Source organism: Gossypium hirsutum, chromosome D03 (genome assembly GCF_007990345.1).
Source record: "Gossypium hirsutum isolate 1008001.06 chromosome D03, Gossypium_hirsutum_v2.1, whole genome shotgun sequence".
In the NCBI taxonomy this organism is placed as follows: Eukaryota; Viridiplantae; Streptophyta; class Magnoliopsida; order Malvales; family Malvaceae; genus Gossypium; species Gossypium hirsutum.
In genome coordinates, this window is record NC_053439.1 from 8,301,271 (window position 1) to 8,318,269 (window position 16,999).

The 16,999-nt window shown below is 35.2% G+C and overlaps 1 long non-coding RNA gene across 3 annotated transcripts; it reads left to right on the forward strand.

The window, feature by feature from the left end:
• LOC107950559 (uncharacterized) lies at nucleotides 1–12,514 on the forward strand. Of its 3 annotated transcripts, XR_001698106.2 has the most exons (5): nucleotides 1,989–2,389; nucleotides 3,009–9,953; nucleotides 10,040–10,163; nucleotides 11,206–11,291; nucleotides 12,096–12,514. It is a non-coding gene; the product is annotated as an uncharacterized lncRNA (long non-coding RNA). The 3 variants fall into 3 exon arrangements; XR_005911138.1 differs by lacking the exon at nucleotides 1,989–2,389 and adding an exon at nucleotides 1–1,980 and having other exon boundaries at nucleotides 3,009–10,163; XR_001698105.2 differs by having other exon boundaries at nucleotides 1,988–2,389; nucleotides 3,009–10,163.
• Nucleotides 12,515–16,999: the final 4,485 nt, after the last annotated feature.

Genomic DNA, 16,999 nt, shown 5'->3' on the forward strand with positions numbered 1-16,999 from the left:
CAACCACTAACTAAAATTAACCTAAATCCCAATCTCCCTAAAACACGTTTTAAAGTGTTATTTATAGTGTTATAATGTTTGAAGTAGAATGAACAAAATTGCCCCCTTCTTAACAATTAAAATGACCTATTTTTGGTTATATCAACCAAAAGGTATGAGAGGTATGGGCTTTCGGGACCTACATATATTCAACATCGCTCTTCTCGGTCGGCAGGTGTGGTGACTTATTCATTTCAAAGGCATCCTCTGTTATAGGGCTTTTAGTTCCAAGTACTTTCCTGATGGAAATATTTTCTGGGCTAAAAGGGTGGACAAATCCTCGTTTACGTGGTCTAGTATAGCTGAAGCGGCTACGGCACTTGAGAATGGTTTTGTCTAGCTCGTTGGTGATGGTAAAAGCATGATAAGTGGGGCTTCGACGGTCTTAGTGGGGATTCCATTAACTATGCGTTGTTGACTGAAAGTGAAAAGGTGGTTAAAGACTTATAGCATCAAGATAATATGGAGTGGAACCAGGAGAGGGTGTGTGAGCTGTTTGGTAAGAAGGTGGGGGATCAAATTTGTGATTTACCCATCTCTAATGGAGCTTTCGAAGATAGATTAACTTGGATTCATAATTTGTATAGCTGTTACACTTCAAAGTTGGTGTATTCTTAGATCATCCTTAAGAGAGTGGGCTTTGGCCCTCATAGAGCCTTCTAGCATGTTATTTGGAAATTGAAGATGCTGCCAAAAATCAAGGTGTTCAATTGGAGGGTTGGCCATGAAATCCTTCCTACCTATAATAAAATTGTGCTCATTCGGTAGAACTTTGTGAGGAAATGTCCTCGTTGTGATACTGATGAGGAGACCCTCATTCATGCGTTGAAGGACTGTCCATCGACTCAGGAAATTTTGACTCATAGAAGGCTTGACAATCGGTTAATTAATGGTAACTACATGAGGTGTATTGACTGACTGGAAGACACTTTTTGGGTTATGGATTTGAAGGCTACTACCGACTTCTTTACTTTGTTATGGAACTGTTGGCACAGCAGGAACAATCGTATTTTTAAGGACAACAAGGACGATGCTCGTGGGGTTTAGGAAAGGGTGATGATCCTTAGTGATGACTTTAGAGTTCATAATCTGGTTAATTCTCCTGTTATTCTAGTGACCGCTATTTGTAAAGTTTGGACAAAACCGCCGACTGGTGTTATTAAAATTAACTTTAACGAGACGATCTCAAATGGAAAGATGGGTTATGGAGTCATTGCTAGAGACGAAGACGGGTTTGTGCTCAGTGGAAGTGGGGGGATTAAAGATTGCTCGATGATCGCTGAATGGGCAGAAATTGTGGCTTTTGAAGAAAGTCTAAAGGTTGCTAAGAGGTTGAAGAAGCAGAATATTATATTGGAATCTGATTGTGCTAATTTTGTAAATAAGATTAATAATAGGGAGAATGGTGTCACCATAATGGATAGCCATATTAAAGCTTTGTGTACTCAATTTGATATGTATGATTCAGTCAAAGTTAGTTGGATAAACAAGAGTAGTAAATTAGTGGCTGACTTTATTTTTCACTTTGTTATTAAAAACAATTGTAACTGGTGCTTTGACATGAATTATCCTATGGATATTCATGAGCTTATTATGGTGGATGCAATATATTGAGTGGGATCTTTTATTGTCTTTTTCTTTAAAAAAATGACTTGTTTTTACTGATACAAGAAAGAAGGAAGCTTATTTTTTTATTTTTCTCCAAGATTTTGAAGCATTCAGTTCTTGGTTTTCGGTGGGTGTTGTGTCCATCTTTATTCTCGCTAAAAGAATAATTAGATTGTTGAGTGAGGTAGGTTGTCCTTGCATTTAGTGGGGTTTTATTTTTGTTGTGGTGGCGTGCCGTTCGAGGTTGTACGATCGTGGCATATGTGGTTGGCCCAGAACTTCATAGCCTGAATTAGGTTCTGCTCGATGGGAAAGAAAGTCGTTCTTGTAAAGGTTTTGTCGTATCTTTGCCATCATTAACTCTTTTCCTAAAAGATATGTAGGTGTGCATGGTTTTGTCCTTTTATCATACAAGTTTCTTTGATTTAATTTTACATGGCATGCCATTAATGGAAAATTTTCCCTTTGAATTTTCTACGATATTATTAAATCTGATCATTCTTTTACTATTTTTCATAGAGTGCATTTATTTTATGTGTTTTCTCGTTCTCTTATTAGGTTTTTTGTCTCTTCTTGGTTTTTTAAAAAAAAGTTAGGTAGGGTTTAGTAGTTTTATATAGGTTTTTTAGTATCATTTCTTGTTATCTTTTCTTGTGTTCGTCTACCTAGGTTCTGGGGTTTTTTGAGTTTTTTCTTGTCCTAGTTGCAAGGGAGAGTTCGCTGGGGTTTCAGAGGTTTTCAGGTGAGTTTCTTTGTGACTTGGCTTCTTGGCTGTGTTTTTAGTGTGATTCGCGTTTTCTTCTCTTTCTTATTTCCTCTTCCCCTATTATACGACCCTGCCTCGAAAACATACTTGGTTCAATTCATCAAGCGCCATTCGAAAACTTTTGCAAGCTGAACTAGCTTGTTCCAGCTCCATGGAACTCAATTCGAGCTGATAGCTCGTTGAGCTTAATTCGCTTTTATTTAATTTTATGCATTTTTTTATTTGCTGAAATAAATTAAATGAGTTAATTTATTAGCTTTAGTTCGGCTCAAATAAGTGTTAGTAAATTAATTTGTTTAAATCTTTAGTAAATTAATTTGTTTAAATCTGAACATCTTTAATATTTCTTGAGTTTAATTGATCGTGTTTTATTTAGTATAGCAATTTAATATGTCTTAGTTAGCTCATTACATTATTTAATATGTCTAGTTACTACCGAAATTTAATGTGCCTTCTGCCATATTTAATGAGTCTTTAGCTTCAGCCGAATTTATGAGCATATTTATTGATTAAGTTGCTGCCAATTTAATTTGTCTTAAGATGCTGATTTATTACGTCTAAGTCAGCCGAATTTAAAGACCAATTTAATGTGCAGGTTTAATTCTTTACTGCCGAATTTAATGTGTCCACAATGAATTTAATTTGCTGAATCAATCCATGTTGGTACATCCTCCCTTGGACGGCATTAAAGGAGCTGCTGGTGTTTTTCATGTGGCTATTTAATGGACGGTAATTAATTGAGAAGCATGTACTTTGACTTGCAATTAAGGAAGAGGCTGCTGATTTCCTTTCTCCAAAACACCTTTTTCGTGTTCAACAAAAGCCTTAAAGGAGTCATGCTGGTCGAATTCAATGTGCAGCAAAACATGTATTAAAGGAGCTGTCCAGCATGCAAAGGACGTCCATTAATGAGCTGCTGAAGATAGAATGCATGGATAGCATTAAAAGCTACTGATTGCTCCTTTTTCCCATATGCCTTTTCGTGAAGAACAATGGGCAAGAGTTAATTACCAGTAGGTACATGCTTGGAACAACATTAAGGAGAGGAGAATGAACCTGGCATGCTTATTCTGCTTAAGGCTCCTCGTGAGCATCAAAAGACACCATTCAAAGCTGTTCGTATAGTTCAATAGTCAGCCAAGCATTGAAGACATTCCATGAATCTTTCCAGCTGAGTTAACACCATCTAGAAGCTGTCCATTCAAGTCTTACAAGCTAAGAAACTTCCCTTGGACGTTCTAGGAAGCTACATGGAATTTTCCAGCCTAATTAGCATTTATTTTGCTGACCATTCAGCATCTTTGCTTGTCTATTCGGCTAGCCAATGTCATGGCTATATATAATTGATTAATTTTATTGTAAAAGGACTTTTTGTCAAATTTCTGAATGAATTATTGTTCTTGTGAGGATTCTCCCTCTCATATTTTGTGTGAGTCTCGATTTGGCTTATTTAGCGTGCTAGTGGCGTCAACCGAACTCTTTCTGAACTTATCACCAATCCCGGTGTGGCGTTCATCCATTTCAATATACCTTCGGTTTTTACTTTGCTAAGTAACGGGTCGAGGTCTATATTCCTGTTTCCATCTTTTCACCTTAAACCATATAAGATTTGGGGCGATACTTATCATAGTATTGAAACTTTCTTGACGCTTAAGTTCTATTATCCATCACCATCAATTACCTTTTCTATCCTACCTTGTTTCTATTCTAAACCGAACCTACCAACACCAAACCACTCATCTAAACCCCTTTAAAAGCTTCTGCAACCTTTAGCCTAATTCACCCAATTTTGACAACTCCAACTACTCCTCATCGACGATCGGGCAACTACGAGAAACGAATCGATTCACCCGGGCCGGATCGCATCATTACCCTACCTATCCCCTGATCTCCATTCTTGTTATCTTTGTGTTTCTAGTTTCATTTCATTTTTGCTGTTTCCTGGGTACCTCTGGTTATTGCTTTGTTTTATTTTCCTCGTTTTGTTTCTTCACAGAATTCTTGGTGCTTTTGTGGTTGCTTTTGATATGTTGGTTTGGATTGTACTTTTGCATCTCTTTTTGGTGTATATGTGGGCGCTAGAATGGTAGAGGACACCAACAAACTTTGGGAGAAGTTAAATTTCTCAGAGAAATAAGCTATAAGGTTCATCAACACTAAGTTGGGTTCCAATAACCCCAGGGTTTTGAAGCATGGGCTTGGGAAAATAATTTCAGGGGAGAAAGTTAATAGAGAATCGATGTACCGAATGTTTAAGTCACTTTGGTTTACTAAAGAGGATGTTAATTTCGTGGTCCTAGAAGAAGGTGCAATTCTGGTAAAGTTTGACAACATAGAAGATAGGAAGAGGGTACTGAATCTTTCTCCTTGGTTGTTCGACCAATGTCTAATTCAGTATGGTATCTTATGTCAAAGACATGGATGTGGAGTCTTATGCCTTCAACTTTACTCTATTTTGGGTAAGAATCTTTAATATACCTCTGGAGTATATGGACAGACAAGTTGCTATGGATGTAGGCAAAGCGATTGGGGAAGTTGTTGACATTGACTGGCGTAATAAAGATGGTGGATGGAAAGAATATATTTGGCTAAGGGTTATAATAGCCGTTCTCAAACCTCTGCGAAGGTTTGTTCAATTTATGAATAGTGAGGGTGCTGAGTTTGTTTGCAATATTAAATACGAATGTCTGCCTAGTTTATGTTATGTTTGTGGTCTTATAAGTTACTCCACCCAAAAATGTGATAAGGAGGAGCTAAGCAAGTCAAACAACACAAGTTTCCAATATGGAAACTAGCTTAGAGCTCCTATTGGAGTGCCAAATTAGAATTGTGGGGTCTAGAGAAATGGGGAAAAAGTTATTATAGATAAAAAAAGACATGAAGAGTGCACCAAAAGGTGAGAATCAAGGAAACGGAAAGGTGAACGAACCAACAGAATCATTGGGAAAAGAAAAAATCAAACATATAGAGGAAGATTCAGAATCGAGTTCTCCTATGGAAAAACGGCCTACTAAGGTGACGCATGAAGGACCAGGGAAAATGAAAAACAAGAAAAAGAGGACAAGAGGAAGCAGTAGGGAGTTAACTAAATAGAGCCCGAACAGAATTATTCGTAGAAAGTTAATAGATTGTTTATCACCCTCAAAAGCGACAACTGGTGACCAACCCCCCCAAGAACAATGAAGTTCCTATGTTGGAACTGTCGTAGGTTGGGGAACCCCGCGACAGTTCGAGAGCTTAAGCAACTCCTAGTTGCTAACAACCCCGATATTATTTTCCTTAGTGAGACAAAGATGAATGCTAATGATTTCCATTGTGTTCAAAATAGATGCAGGATGCATAATTTTTTAGCCGTGAGCTTTGAGGGTTGTAGTGGTCTCGCATTAATATGGAGGAAAAGGGTGGATGTTGCCATTCAAAGTTTTTCCAAGCACCACATTGACTCCTTAGTTCGGTTGGAGAATCATAGCAATATTAGAGTGATTGGCCTTTACGGGCATTCGAATCCAAACCTTAGAAGCAGCTCGTGAAACATGTTGAGAAGGGTTGGTGGCTCGGTGAGGGAGGATTGGGTGGTTGGGGTAGTTTTTAATGCTATTCTGAATAAAGAGAAAAAAGATAATGGTTGCAAGAAGGTACGGATGTAGATGAATGAGTTTAAAAACATCATGGATAAGATGACTCTCGTGGACATTAAACCAGATAAAGGGTGGTTTACCTGGGTTAACAATAAGAGTGGTGGTAGCATGATTGAGGAAAGGGTAGATAGGTTCTTAACTTCGGTGTCTGTGATTGAGAAATTCCCTTTCATGGCAACTAATGTGGTGCGTCAAACTAAGGCTGACCATCATGCTATAATAATGGACATGTATGGCCGTAAGCCTAAAGAACATCTTAAATACCCTAGGTTGTGCTTCAAGTTTGATGAATGCTGGGCTACTAACAAGGAGGCTAAAAGCATTATTAGCAATGCTTGGAATAGTGGTGGTTCAAATTTCGTTGATAAGTTTGATAGAGTACGCTCTGTTCTTGGTTTGTGGTAATGTGACAAATATAGTAAAATGAAAAGAGAGATTTGTAAGCTTGAGCAGAAGATTGATAAGGTTATTGACTCTTCGCAAAGGGATGATAGTGCTAATGCGTTGAAGGAGTCTCGTTGTGGGCTTAGTCATCTATATGCTAAAGAAGAGAAATATTGGGCTCAAAGGTCCTTGTCTCAATGGCTTAGGGAGGGGGATAGGAATACGTGCTATTTGCATGCGAGAGCCACCGGCCATCTTAAGAAGAACAACACTGACAAGGTTAAAGACTTGAATGGGAATTGGGTAACTAACAATAAAGAAATTTGCAACGTGGCTAAAGATTACTTTTGTAGGTTGTTTCAGTCTAATTTTCAATGTGTTGACAACCATGATTTGGACTATATCCAATAGTGTGTCACTAAGGAAACTAACGAGTGGTTTGTAACAGACTACACGGAGAGTGAAGTTATTCAAGCTATCAAAGAAATGGATCTAAGAAAAGCCCCTGGTGTTGATGGCCTCTCGGGGAGCTTTTTCAAGTATAATTGGGAGACTGTGGGTGATGAAACTATTCTGTTATGCTTGGACGTTCTCAATGGAGAAAAAGATATCTTTTACTTAAATGATATTATAATCATTCTTATTCTTAAAATTTGGGACCCAAGTAATATTACTAATTCCCGTCCTATTAGTTTATGCAGGTCCATCTACAAGATCAACTCAAAGGTTCTTACAAATCGGCTCAAAGTCACATTCCCTGGTTGTATCAGTAAAAATCAAAGCGTTTTCATCCCGAGGAGAATGATACATGACAATATTTTGATCGCACACGAACTTTTACACCACCTTCAAAGTTTTAAAAATGGCCCTAATAAAGGATTAGTTATCAAGCTCGATATGAGCAAAGCATACGATCATGTGGAATAGAATTTCATTGAGAAGGTTATGAAGAAAATGGGCTTCGTTGATAAGTGGGTTGATAAAATAATATGTTGCGTTCATTCTATAAGATATATGGTTAAATGCAATAATATTTTATCGGATGTTATTATTCCCGAGAGGGGACTTTATCAAGGGGATCCCCTCTTCCCTTATTTGTTCTTATTTTGCATGGAAGCATTTTTTAGGATGCTTATTCGTGTACAAGGCAATAATATTTTAAGAGGGATCCGGGCCAGTATAAATGGACCTCGGATAAATCACCTTTTTTCGCCAACGATGCATTCATTTTTGTTAGAAATAAAAAAAGTGATGGTGAGGGTCGTATTAATATTCTAAAGGATTTTGCTAATGCTTCAGGTCAAAAGATTAATTTTGATAAGTCGATTATTCTTTTTAGTCCTAACACTCTTAGGGTGCAAAGACAATTTTTTGACAATTTACTTGGTATGAAGGTGGTGGAAAATTTGGACAACTACCTTGGCCTTTCTCTTCCGGTTGATAAGAAGAAAATTTGGCTTTCCAAGAGATCACTAACCGGTTGTCTTGTAGGATACACAGTTGGACTAAGAGGCTACTATCCTTTGGTGGTAAAGAAATCCTCATAAAAGTAGTTCTCCAATCTATTCCAGCATACGCATTATCGGTTTTTCTGGCTCCCAAAGGTGTAGTTGAAGACATACAAGCAAAGATTAGTAGGACGTGGTGGACGGGCAAAGAGAGGGGTAGATTCTAGACGATGCTTCCTTGGAAGAACTTGTGTCATCCTAAGGGTATGAAAGGTCTCGGGATTAGGGATATCCAGCTTGTAAATTTGGAAATTCTTGGGTGTCAAGTTTGAAGGCTTATAAACAAAAAAAGACACCTTATGTTACAAAGTGTTAAGTTCAAAATACTTCCTCAAAGTTGATATTTTTCATCCCAAAAGAGTTGAAAAAGCTTCATTCACTTGGTCTAGCATTATGGCTGTGGCGGAAGCTCTCAAGGAAGGGTTCGGGTGGCAGTTGGGAATGGTGACCGTATCAACATTTGGACCGATAACTAGGGGTTGGAAGGTTTAAGCAGTGGGGACCTTAATTCAAATTTGCTAAACCCTAATGAGTGTAGTGTTAAAGACCTTTGGCTCGAGGATTGTAGAAGATGAAATATTGACAAAGTTCGTGAGCTGTTTGGGAAAGATTTGGGAGATAAAATTCGTAACTTACCAATTAGGGGTGAGAGTCAATGCAATAGAGCGATGTGGTTTCACAACCCTCATAACTCTTTCACGTCGAAGTTAGCTTATTCTTGGCTATTGTTAAAGTATATGGGGTTTGGTCCTCACAGGTTTTTTTAGAAAGCTATATGGCAGCTCGATATTATCCCTAAGATTTGGGTGTTCACGTGGCGTGTGGGACATGAGATCCTCCCCACTAATGTTAAAATTGCATCCATTTGATATGGTTTTGGGCAGGAATGTCCTAGGTGCGGAGCTGAGGATGAGACCTTTGTTTATACCCTTAAAGATTGCCTACATCTAGGGCGATCCTGTCTTTTGGTGGTCTAGACGATAGCACCATTTCGAAGGATTACAAGTATTGTATTGACTAGTTGAAAGATATTATAAGAGTTCTTGATAAAAAAAAAGTTATGGCTAACCTTATGACTACATTTTGGAATAGCTGGAATAATAGAAACAATTTCATTTTCAAAGGAAAGGAAGATGAGGTGCAGGTTATTTGGGGCAGGGCTAGAACCCTGAGTCATGAGTTTTGCATTTGCAATTTTATTAATGAGCCGCTGCTTTCTACTAACCCCACTGTTAAGAAATGGGAAAAGCCTCCTAAGGGTTTTGTAAAAATTAATTTTGATGCTTTGGTTTGTAATAATAAAGTTGGTTATGGTGTTATTGTTAGGGAAGAAGATGGGTTTGTGTTGTAAGATGGTAGGGGCCTCAATGAAATACCGATTTCGGTGGAAGAAACCGAGTGTTACACATTTGAGGAAAGCATCAAGCTGGCGTGTTGGCTAAACATTAAAAGTGATGTGATCTTTGGGATGGACAATGCATGCCTTGTCAATAAATTGAAGAACCATCGTATTGACATCACGATCAATGGCGAGTGGATCAAGGAGTGCAAAAAAGATTTTTTTTAACTTTAAGTCAGCTGATTTAGTTTAGACTAATCGTTCTTGTAATATGGTCGCTGATTTAATTTGTAAGAAAATGTATGCAGAGGCTGGAACTTGCTTTTTTGACATAGACTATCCCTCAGATATCCATGATGCTGTAATTTTTTAGGAGTTTAATAAGGCCTTGTTGGGTTCACATAAATGGCTTAGCCATTCCTCCCTTATTCAACACAATAAAACTATTCAAGGGTTTGGTTGGCTGCAAAACCTATTCCATTGAATAACCATTACAGCCTGATTCCTCAAAACCATTGAATAACAATTCAATACCATCTTTAACGAATGGCTATTCAACACTTCCAGTAATATACAAAATTATTTTTCTTTCCTTTTCTACCCATCTCACATCCTCTTCAAACTCCCAACTCCCATTTGATATTTTTTCAACAAATCTCAAAGATTATCGTGTGAGAATGAAATTTCTCTATTTTATTTAAACTTTATCTTCTTACTTTCTCTTTACCCTCACCATTCTCCCAATATGCCTATGTAGAACGTTTGGAGAAAGCAAGAAGAGGGGTTTAAAAGAACAACAGTAGCAGCCAAGGCGAAGAAGATCAACATAACAAAGAAAGCCTTGATTCCAGGTTTAATCAAACCCTCAAGAATGTCCAAGGGTACCTCTTTCTAATTGTTCCAATTTCCCATTACTTTTCTTCCTCCATTTTCTTTTTGGTTTCTCAATGTTGATTTTGGATTGTTCTTTTTCATTGGATTTAGAGAAATACCTTCTGATCTTTCAAATTTTAGTTTTGATTATGAATTCCCGTGGAAGAATTTTTCCTTTTTAAGTGGAAATTTTGATTTCACAAAAATTTTCAGTTAGGTTTATTGGGTTTAATTTGTTACGGTTTGCACTTAGATTGAAAGCACCTTTTGGGAATTAAAGTCAGATCTCACAAGTTCTACTTAATGGCATAACCTGGTTTCTCTTTCTTTTGAAAGATGATCCTTTCATCTTTGTGCTTAGATCATAGTATTTATCTATTTTTTCCTAAAAAGTCTGATATTTTGGTTTATGTTGTAATTTGATCATGGCATTATTGTTGGGGAATCATAAGCATCACAGGGGTTAAAAAAGGGTTACTCATTGTCTTTTAGCTTGGGTTTTTTTTATAATAAAAAGCACAGTTATTAAATGTGGGGAGTTCATAAAGGTTATGGAACAAAAATGTTACTATTTGTTTGCCCATGCTTATGAATGATAATATTGCTGAGCTTGGATTTCTTAACATAAATTAGTTGAAATACTAACATGGGTTGCGGAGTTGTTTTTCTTAATATAAATTGGCTGAAGATCAATGCTAACATGGGTTGCAATGTTGCTTTTCTTTATGCAAATCTCTCTTTCATTGTTAAGAAGTCAAATTGAAAATTTTTCTTCTACAGTAAAGTTCCCTTGTCGTGTTATATAACCTTTATTACCTTGCCTATGTGGATTTGGAAATTTATGGTGGTTTTTATTATCTTAAGTGTAAAAGCAAATGCTAGGATTACATGTTAATAAAATCTTTGCTTCATGCACTTGTTTACTCCATATTTATTGTTTCATCAACAAATAATAATTTTCTTTTATGCCTCTTTTAAGGTTGCTTAAGGATCACATTATTCCTGGTAAAATATTATTAACCAGAATGTCAAATATACTTGACGATTCAGGTTCACAAAAATGATCTCCCAGTTATCAAAGAAGCTTCTCACAGAATGATACTGGTACAAGTGATGACATGGACAAATCTGTGAAGGTGAGGTTTAGAGTGGCTGTAGTATCTTTCATGTATTCTATTACAAAAATACAGAAAAAATGATTTAGTCTTGTACTAGTGTGACTTTAGACTTCTTTAAAAGTCCATGATTTTAGTAACTGAAAAGCATTCCTTTCATTTAAGGAGGGGTCAGAAATACAAATAATTCTAATGGTAATACAATTGTTAATAAGTTACATCTTCAACCTTAAAGAATGAGGTTTTTTAATGTAAAGTGGTGATCTTTTGTTAATTGTTGCTACCTTTAATATTATCGGCTTTGTAGAATGTTTCATAAAAAAATTCTCTTACAATTCACTGGATTGTGCTTTTAAAGCTTAATAACATTTTAATTGTTGCATTCCTAGTGTAATGAGTTGCTTCTGTTTAATGATGCCAAGGTACTAGGCTTTGCTTTTAGTATCAATGTATCTTTTTAGGAGGCGTTTAGTATCAGATTTTAGTTTGTTACAAATGCATTTTCTTAAGGGTGTTATGTTTCTTTATTCTATGATCTTGGTGGCTTTCTTTTCCAATTAATGGAATCAATGAAGCAACAATTTAGAGCAAAAGAATCTATATGTCTCATATTTGATATCTAGGGTTAACCAATTTGTCATCGGATGGATAGATTGTATTTATTAAATAAATTTTGGTTTCTCATTTGAACATTTATGAACTGAAAATAGGGATATGCACCACCTAATTCAGATAGAAGGGAGGGAGTTTTAAGGAGGAAACACCTTGAGTATCTTGATTGTGTTGCTTAATTTGTCGATCCATTGACAGTAATTTTTTTTTCAGAAACGCTTATGATTGATCATGGCACTGATAATAACAAGATTAACTGGGCTCTCAAGGACAAATAAGAGTTCATAGACATCATTGAGACTATATGCCATGGGGCAAGGAAAGGTCGTGGTCTGGTAATTGCTTTGAAAGATTACTTGACAAAGTACCGCTACTGAGCATTCTTGCAACCTGTAGTTGATCAAAATGTAGATTGTATGTAGATATGTACGCCATTTGCAATGCTTGGTTGCATGAATGTGGAGGATAATCCAATTAGAGATGGAACCTTAAAATATATATTTTATGTGCTCTTTTTATGCTTGTTTACAGTATAGCACCTTAGCTTGGAGTGACTTTCCTTACAGTTATTTGATAAGGAACAAGTGCTTTAATTTAACTATATAAAAATATAAATGATACGTTTATAAAGATGATAATCTGTTTATTCAACCATGGTTGTAGATGGATCTTCCAATTAACTCAATTGAAGATTATATAAACTTGATTTTTATTATATAAAAGATAAAAGAAATTTATTAAAGGAAGAAAAAGAGTGCAAGGAAAAAATAAATTGATAATGGAACATTTAGCACATTAAATATGTGTTTAAAAATAATAAAGTAGTTATATATTATTTTTATAATATTATATATTTTTATTTTTATTAATTCATATTTTAATAATAATATTAAGAATGTTATTAAATTATATATTATTTTATTAAATTGTATTTAATAATAATTATGTTAAAATATAATTAAATTATTTATTATTTATTATTAAATTATATTTAATAATGATCTTATTAAAATTTAAAAACAATAATCATCTATCTAAAAAAATTCTACTAAAGGTATTTTGGTCATTTAAGTCTTTTTCCTTCTGTTATTACAACATCTATTCCATTCAACCAAACACAAGAATGCTATTACAACTCTATTCCATCTCATTCAACCAAACAACTGAATTACTGATTACCACTCTATTCTATTACAGCTCTATTCCATTACAAGTCTATTCCATTCCCCCAACCAAACTTGCCCTAAATATGTGGCCCTTGTGGTCATTTTATGTTAAAAAAAATTACCTATTTTGACTGAAGAATTCCTTTGCAAGTTTTAGCCCGTCAAGCCTCGATGTCAAGGCACCCCGACATTGGTGTTGCGACCTTGCCAACAACATCCTCCTAAATTTGCCTAGCAGCATCAGTGTCGAGACTCTAGTCCTAATGTCACAACTTTAGCTCTTTGGACAACTGGGATCCTTCAGCAATAGTGACTACCTTTGATCTTACGAATTCAGCAAGACAATGCCGTGACCTTAGCTCCTAATGTCGCGACTCCATGCTTTCAGTGTCACGACTCTGCCACCAGTTCACTTGTAGTGTGTAAGTTCTTGAAATCGAAACTTCCAGGGTGACAAACAACTTCAGTGTTGCGATACCAATGGTTTGGTGTCGCGACCTTGAGGACAACATCAATGCTTCCTCACGATATTGTCGTAATCATCTCCTGCATAAGTTAAAATTAATTGTTAAACTCTAAAAGGCAAGATTTTGCTATTTTGGTCACAAAATACACTAAAAACACATGAAACAGAATACAAAGGTAAAATTTTAATAAATATTGAAAATCATAAAATAAAACCATAAAATGCTTAAATACAAGCTCATTGAGTGTACAAAAAGACTTAATTTGTAACACCCCATGCCTGACCTGATCGTCGAATTTGGGTATGGAGTGCTACAGGTTGACTCATTAGAATGTGCCACTCTTTCTTTTAAAGCAATTATTCAATTTTAGCGAGTACTCTCCCCTTTTTTTATTTTCCAAACATGGTATTCTGCTAGTTTATAATTGCTTTTATTTGGAAGCATGTTTGAAATGGTACCACACCATAACTAAAGATAAAAAAGTTAGCCTTTGGCTGCTTCTTAAACAATATTTATAAATCACCAATAATGTTAAGCCATCGAGACTACTGATCAAAATTCAAAGTAATTAAAATAATGTTTCAAGTACAATTTGATAGTTTCAAAATGGCAGTATCTAACAGCTGCCCTAGTACCCCTAGCAATAACATGTTACCCATGAAAATAAGAAGACTCACAATTGGCCGCAGATCTGGCTATATCCCTTAAGGTAATAGGCTCGACCTAAGAACTTGGAAGTAAGGAGAAATTGGGTAAGTTTTTAAGAACTTAGAGAGTTCCTCGGGAAAACAATCCCACTATAATCACCATAAGAAATTACGAAATATGACTCAAGTTGACAAACTGGTTCGCCATATTTGGCGGATACATTACTCAGAATCGTAGGTCAACTGGGAGATACTATCGCGATCAACTCAACCTATTAGCGGATAACACTGATTTCTAAAATCGTATATGATAGTTACAGGCACATTTGCTCTGCAACTACGCCACTTGTGTGGACTACCATTTTATCACTGACAGACTTACTGTTTACTCTTTCATGCAATGTGCATTACCACATGCACCCCTTTTTTCTCACGTACTCCCTTCCTTGTGCTAACTTTTGATCCCAATTCCTAAATTGTAACATCTTAGAAGCTAGGGGTGTTGAAAACGTACTTTTGGGACCCCGTCTCCGTGAATAGGGTTTATAAATATCGTCAATAAATAAATATATATAGAGTTACCTTAAAAAGGGAATTTTATAATATTTAAATATTTTTTAGGGTATTATGTGTTTAATTAAAATAAAAAGGGGGCTAAATCGAATAAAGGATAAAAGTAGGAATTACTACTAAATTATAAGATGGAACTAGCTTAAGGGACTTATTAAATAAATAAACCTATATTTATAAGGAAATGATGGTAGTGGACCGGTTTTAATTAATATTATAGTATTATATATCAAGTTAGTATAATAATAACAAAAGGAATTATAAAAGTAATTAAATAATGAAAACAAATTAAAGAAAACACAAAAAGAGAGCACTAAAAGAAATTGGGATTAATTTTCCTTTCTTCTTGCCAAAAATAAAGAAAAGTAAAGGGGAAAGCCATTGATAAAGCTTATGTTTTGGTTTGAAGGTCTTGCATGTAAGTATTACTCAATTTGATTTTTCATGCTAATCCTATTTTTGTGTTGGAAATGGTTTAATTTAGCTAATTCATGAGCTAAAGTGTAAATTGTTTAGATGTAGTGGACAATGCCATTGTTGATGTTTTAAGGTTTGGAGACCTAGTGGTGAACTTTTGAACATGGGTATTTTATAGAATGATTTGTTAAGAAAGTATGATAAGTTATAAATCTATTTCATTAGTCATTTTGATTAAATTATATGAATGTTTAAGCGAAATTAATTGTTAGAGATGTAGCTTATTTCAAAACTAAAATGACATGGTATTAAGTGATGAGATTCAAGAGTAGGAGGACTGTTTTGAAATTTTATATATATAATTGTACATATATACATTCGTGGGGTTGAAGAAACTAGCATAAACATAAGATTGATTTGTTGTGTTTATGACAAGGATTGAATTGAATAAATATCAAATGTTAATGGTTAAATGGTTGAGCTTAATTATTGAGTAATTGATTAATTGAATTATTAATTCTATATCGAGATATGAGAGATTCCGCTGCTAATTGTGGAAAAGAGAAGGCGAGGGAATAATTGTCTACAAGCGTAGTTTCGGCAAGTTCATAGTCCCGAACTCGAACTTTATAAATTGTATTAATTAAATTAGTTATTACTTGATGTCTTGTATTTTATCCTTAATATATTGTTAATCTAATTGAATAATAATTTCGTTTCGGAATGTGGTAAAAAGGAATAAATATTTTATTAGTAACATTTCGAATGGAAGTGCTATTAAATTATGAAATGTGATATCCAACTGTGAGAAATAGTATTATGATTTTTCAAATGAATAATTGAGATCGTAAATTCGTTCAAATAGCGCTGGGCGCAAACATCATTGGTTTATCCAATTAGATCTAGGCTTACTATTTTTTATCGGTTTATCCGACTAGCGCTGGGCACAACCTTTGTTAGCTTGTCTGACTAGTGCTGGGCACACAATTATCGGTTCATCCGATTAGCGCTGGGCGTAACTTTTGTCAGCTTGTTTGACTAGTGCTAGGCACACAATCATTGGTCAAACCGACTAGCGCTGGGCGCAAACATCGTTGGTTTAACCAACTAGAGTTGGGTTCACATTTAATATCGTCAGTTAATCCAACTAGCACTGGGCGCAAACTCTTTTGCGATTTATTTACTAGGCACCGGGTGCTAGATAGGTAATGGTCCACATGGCAAGGTTTTACGACTTATTGAAAAGAGTTGTATATCGGTATTATTAAGGATTAATGGTAACTTTTATTTGGTTAAAATATAACTCATATGACTTGAACATTCTTGTGGTTTGTTATATAAATAATGTTTATTAAACGTGAATTGCTTTTCATGTTCGCAGGTTAGATAAATAGTAGACTTGGATTCGGCATCTTTCAAGAATCCCGAATTCAACGTTAGTGACATCTCTTTTTTTGGAATCCTAGCATGTACCTAAGGTATGTCTATGTCCTTGAAGTTGAATATTTTGAATATGTGTTTACAAGTTTGTATATATATACATGGATATAATATATGTTTACAAGTTGAATATTTTGAATATGTGTTTACAAGTTATTTTGAGAAAAATGAGTATAGGTTATGTTTATATTATATTCAATTATTTGATTGTTTGAGTTTTATTTGAGATACCTATGAAGGGTATATTGGTTGTGGATGGATGATTTAAATATGGTGTCACTGAGGGCACATTGATTAGGTATTAAGATGGTTGTTTAAATATGATTTGAGCATGTTTTATTGAGTTTTGTTGTTGTTAAAGGTCATTTGTTAAAGTGCATTTAGGTAGTTGATTGGTTATGCTTGTATTG